A 5,561-nucleotide genomic window follows, 5' to 3' on the forward strand; every position below is an offset into this window, starting at 1 on the left:
CCACTTTCCCTGTCGGTTCCCTGCTGCAGTTGACGGCGATCGGGGTGCTTCCCGTGGGCCTTTGTCTCCCGCCCCCTCTGGGCACTTACGCCCCGTCCTGGTTCGTCTCATGGTTACCTAGCAACCTTCCACCACGTGCGCACGCATTCTTTCTCGTCTCAACAACTGTAGGAAGAGTCTCCAGACGCCCCGCGCCGAAAGCCCAGGACACGGGGCCTCTGTCCTTCACTTCTCACCCCTCTGCCGGCTCCTGTCAGCTGTGGTTTTGCTTTTCAAACGGGCAGGGCCGACCGAGTCTACTTGCTCCACGCTTCATTCTGTTCCATGATCCCGAATAGGTCGTCTGTCAGCACATTGATTCTAGGATTCGGGAGGAGAAGCGCTTAGATTATTGACGAACGTCTAACCTGGCTGTGTTTCCGCGATTTCATTTCCCTTCCCGGGTCCCCGGATCTCCCATCTGCCTTTAGTCTTTCTTAGGTGCCTGCAGTGTCCAAGTGTGTGCGACGTCTGTGGCACCTTCTGCACATTTTCCCTCCTGGCATTTCTTTGCCGGAGCACGGCCCCTCCATCCTCTACCGAACTGGACCGATTCTTCCTGTGCCGCAGCGCTGGGGGCTTCTACACACCGGCATGGGGGTGGCTTAGCTCTGCTCATACTCGCAGTGACTTGGTTCTCCTAGGGAGGATGGACTCCCTCCCTCCCTCCCTCCCTCCCTCCCTCCCTCTTTCTGTGGCTGGGGGTGGGGGTTGGGAGCTGGCGGGGGGTTCTGAGCTCCAGGGTGTTGGGCGTTTACGTGCCTTGTTTCATACAGACTTTCGGGGGACTCTTCTGCTCCAGGCCCTGCATGTCACTGTCCCCCCCATGCCACTCAGCAGCTTTCCTGGGGTGCCATGGGGCAGACCACGTTGGTCTTTTCCGGCAGCCTCTCCTCCGTGTGTTTTCATTCACCACCACCTCTCCTGCGGATCCCACGGGGTTTCTCTCGCGCTGACGGCCTCCCTCCATTTTTCTCTTGGATGGTGAGGCGTTTAAGGCCTCGCTTCTCATTTTGATAGCGCCCAGGTTTCGTCGTTGCTCGGACTGCCATCGGAACTGGAAGTCCCCAGGTGACTTAAGTGCCGCCGTGCAGCCTACTTCCCTGCGCCCTTGTCACCTCACGTCCCCGCGTTCCAGCCTCTCAGCCCCGTTCCCGCGGCCAGGCCACCAGCTCTTAACGGCCGATATATCTTACATGTCGCGCAGCAGACGGAGATTTGTTACTTCGAGCTGCTGGTCACCCCGCTCAGCCCTCTCCTCTGCCGAACTCTGTCTCCCGAGGGCATTTCTCAGCCCCGCACTCTGCTCCGCCTTGTGGGTCTGGCACTGATAGGGTTTTAATCATTGAATTATTTCTCATCTTGATGAGCGAAAAGCCCAAGTACATATATGGAAGGAGACATCGTAGAAACTTTGTTGATAGCGTGAAGGAATAGATCGATGTGCTTTTTATTTTTAAATAAAAGTCTTCATCTTTCTAATTAAGAGAGTGAATAGGTTTGTCAAAAAGGAGAACAGTGTAGGGTAGAGACATGCACCGAAAATCAGCAGAAGCTCGAGGCCATGCGATTCTCATTCCTTTTTGCTTAAATGATGATTAGAACAGCTAAACTGGAGCTGTTGCTTAGAGCCCAACAGACTTTTAGAGGTCATAAGAAGTTCAAGAAGTTTCAGTCATAGTTGACACCGAGGATCCTCTCTCTTAGTGGAAAGCGTTTGTCTCTGCTTGAGAAGAACTTGCAGTCTGTCGTGGCCGGTCCCCACTTGTGGGCAGGTCCTGAAGACCCTACCCAACCCGTAGTTGCGCTGGGCGGAGCTGGACATCACCCACAGGAAGACAAAGCTGGTGCCAGGGTGTCAGAGGGGGAGGGGGAGGGGAGGGAAGGAGAGAGGAGAGAGGGAAAGAAGAGAGAGATTGATTCAGCACCAGTGACGGAGAATTTTAGTATTTGAGAATTTAGAACAAAATGATTTTCTTATAGCATAACTAAGTTTTCTATCAGTTCAAAAACAAAGTTGTATTCTTTGATACCGCTGGGTGGGGGCGCTTGCCTGGGGGAGTGGAGGACAGAGCTCTTGGTTTGGGGGAGGCTGGGAGGCATCTCAGGGAAGGGGGTCCCCAGGGGCAGCAGTGGAGATGGGCTGAGGGGTTCCGCACGCCGGCTGACATGCTGCCTGTGAGGAGATGGGGGACACATCCCCTCAGGGCCCTGATTCAAAGCACCCTTGAGCCATGAGCCAGACTGCCTGAGCGAGGCCCCTCCCCCAACCTCCAGCAGCGAGACCCTGGGCAGGCCACCTGCTCTCCCTGCCGGCATCTCTCGTGTAGAAGGAGAATGATACCTGTAATTCACCGAGATGACGTGTACAAGGGTCCACCCGGACGGGGTCCGCGGACCAGCACGAGGCGGGTTGGCGTGAACGTTCGCTGAGCAAGAATCATGCACTTCCTGGGAGGGGAGCAACGGGGCCTTTCTCGAGGGGTTGCAGGAGGGTGATGGGGACGCCAAGCCCGGCAGCTGTCGATTGACTCTTAAGTGAAGTGACTAGTGCTAGGTTGTCGGGGTCTGTTGTGAGGTTCCGCTGTCACGTGCCTGTGACCAGGGGAGTGGCTGCCTGTTCCTTGCTTGTCCTTGTTGATGAAGGTGCTGCTCACTCACTAGGGGAGCGTAGAGACCCCGTGTCCCCACCTGGCCTGGACAGGAAAGGCTGGCGTTGTGCTCTGGGGTCTGAGCGCCTGTGTCTCACCGTATGTCACTGTCAGCGTGAAGGGGGCGAGGACAGAGGGACAGACGGGCTTCCCGAGGGACTGGGCTTGTTCCCTGGGGCCCCCGGTTCCCATGAGGAGCCTGGAATGTACAAGGCCTTTCACGGGCAGCTGGTGGTGAGCAGCAGAGCATGGAGATGGGAAGGTTCTGGAGCCGCCCCTTTCAGAGGAGCCCCAAACATGCATCTTCCAGGAGAGCTAGGAGGGGCCGACGCCGCAGAAGCCCCAGAACGTTTTCTTGCTTCTTGCAATGCATAAGCGCTTCCAGGTTTTCATGTGGTGTCAAGGGGGTGACCCAAGGCTAACAAAGCATGATGACATTTGCGATTCTCACGAATACTAAAGCTGGTGGATTTAGATTCAGATTTAATTCGATTTTAAAAAAAGAAGATAGCGTGAAGTTTCTGCCTCTTAGTGCTGTGGGGCAAATTTGAAGCATCTCCAGTGTTCAGTGCAGCTAGTGATGAGCTGAAGCTGGACATAAAAGGAAAATCGGAAAAAATCCATTTTTGATGATCGGCGTTGCTTCGTAAGTTTGCAGTTCTGAGGTGTATGTTCACAGATTGTTTTCTCCCCGGGAAGTAGGGCGCTGATTGTGTAGGTTGTTGTTAAGCCTGGTCGTCGGGAGCGTGCCATAGTGATTTGCCAGGTGGTTCATCTGAAGGGGCAGCTCTAGAACATTCCACATCCCCTCTTGCTCTCCCTCAGCTGCTGCATCAAAGTCCTCGCCACGTTCCGGGGTACCTCTTGGGAACTGGAAGTGGGGTACAGGCCCAAGTCCGTCAGAAAGGATCCTCACTGTCCCTTGCTTCTACAGCCCCCCTCACCTTACTCCGCTCAAGGCATGGAGGTATATCGTACCCATATTTAAAATAAAAAATACAGTTCATTAAATTAGTTAAATATGACCAAATATGGCTAATTTTCAATTTCTATAGTCACAAGAGAGGTGTAGTTTAGAAAAGGCATAAGGTTCCAGGCAGTAAGCTTGGTTCAGAGATGGACCAAGCTTTCATCAAAACCTTTTCAGGCTTTCATAGGGGCCCCTGGGGGAAAATAGATTCTTCATCTTTTCTCCAAGTTCAGAGGCCGACAGGACGCGGGAGCCTGGTCTGCGGGTGGCTGTCTCTGCCCCTGCACTGGCACAGCCTGCTGAGTGAGGCCCATACAGAAAAGAGCAGAGAGGGGGAGACGGAGAGCGCCCCAGGAAGCCGCTGAGCAGTGCGCCCCTCCCCCCTGCCCCCCAGCTCCCGGCCTCACCTCCTGTCTGCAGGAACCCTGCGTTCTGGGCGTCGTGCATCTTGTCCTTCATGCCGCGTCTGCAAAAGGAAGTCGTACGAAGCGGGCGTCACGCTGGCCATGCACAGGACAGCCGCACTAAGGAAGCCGTTGGTTATTTGCTTATGTATTTATGTATCTCTATTCCAAGCCCAGTTAAGGGACGAGCACCACAGAGCATTTAGCTAATGCAGATTTAGCAGAGGGCGAGGGAGGGAGGGGGAGAAAGAAATGCTAGGGGTTTGGGCGTTTCCACGTCCTATGGCACTGAAGACTCCGTTCCGGCCAGAGAGCCGCCCCCTCTGCCTCTGAGCCTGGCACCTCCCTCAGTGAGTCTGAGTCTCATGTTTAATGACACATGCTTTTCATAGAACACGGTTCCACAGGAAGAAATAGCAGGCTGTTCCAAAGCTCAGAAAAACTGGCTGCTTGCAAGACAGAACTTCACCTAACCTTGACCCCGAGCGCTCTAACCAATGCTGAGCTGAATGAAGAAGTGTCCACTTAGGTGGTAGTGAGGACTTCCGGCTGCAGAACTGAATCACAAAAGGGACCGTGTGGACCACACCACATTTCTGCAAAAGCTTTCAGATTTCTCGCTGAGGGGAGTACACAGGAATCCAAAGCCCGCTGAGGTTGGCAAAAAGGTTTCGAAATCTGCTTCAACCTCACTGTCCAGAGCACTTTAAAATTGCATCTAGAGCACATGGGTCTTTATCTTGTGGGATGATGATTTAGGGAGTTTTCTGTGTTATTCTTGTGGCTTTGGCCCTGTTTTGAGACTAGGTAAAGCTCCTCTCTAACTTGAAAGGCATCAGGGACCTCTGAGCCTAAACGTTTTCACTCGGTTATTATGAAAGTAATATTTTATAATTGTAAAATGAGTTTAGAAGATTGAGGGTATAAAGGGAAAAAATACCAGCCCAGCAACTAATGTGTACCGTTTTCGAAGTAATCCTTCCTTCTCCTTGGGGCCTCTGAGGGCCCCGAGGTACAGGGACACTGTTCCCGGCCCGGTTCTGATCTGGTTAATAATTACAGCAAACACTAAGGCAGAAGAGGCCAGAACGTGACCCGTATTGCTGGATGTGGCTCTCGGACTGCCACGTGGCTGGATGCTGCACCCCAGAATCAGGCAGATGAACCAGCCGTGCTGGATGGACCCCTGCCCCGCCTCCCCGCTACCACGTGCCCCACCCCCCCAACCTCAAAGGAGCCTTAGGGCCCCAAAGCCAGGACAGTCCCAAGGGAGGGCTGAGCCCGGTGCACCCAGCCTTCTGCCCAAGTTCAGCCATCAGTCACCTGGCCCTTCCTCTCCAGGGACCGTGTGGATGGAAGGACAAGGGGGTGTTGGGGGGGCGGGGGGGCTCAGAGAAAGACCCTGCTTGCGGAAGACGGGCATGGGTAAGGGGTTCCACATGTTCTTTAGGAAAAATAAACGGGAATGTCGTGTTTCAAACCTCAAGCAGGGGACGG

The sequence above is a fragment of the Pteropus vampyrus genome, unplaced genomic scaffold, assembly GCF_000151845.1.
Source record: "Pteropus vampyrus isolate Shadow unplaced genomic scaffold, Pvam_2.0 Scaffold263, whole genome shotgun sequence".
NCBI lineage: Eukaryota > Metazoa > Chordata > Mammalia > Chiroptera > Pteropodidae > Pteropus > Pteropus vampyrus.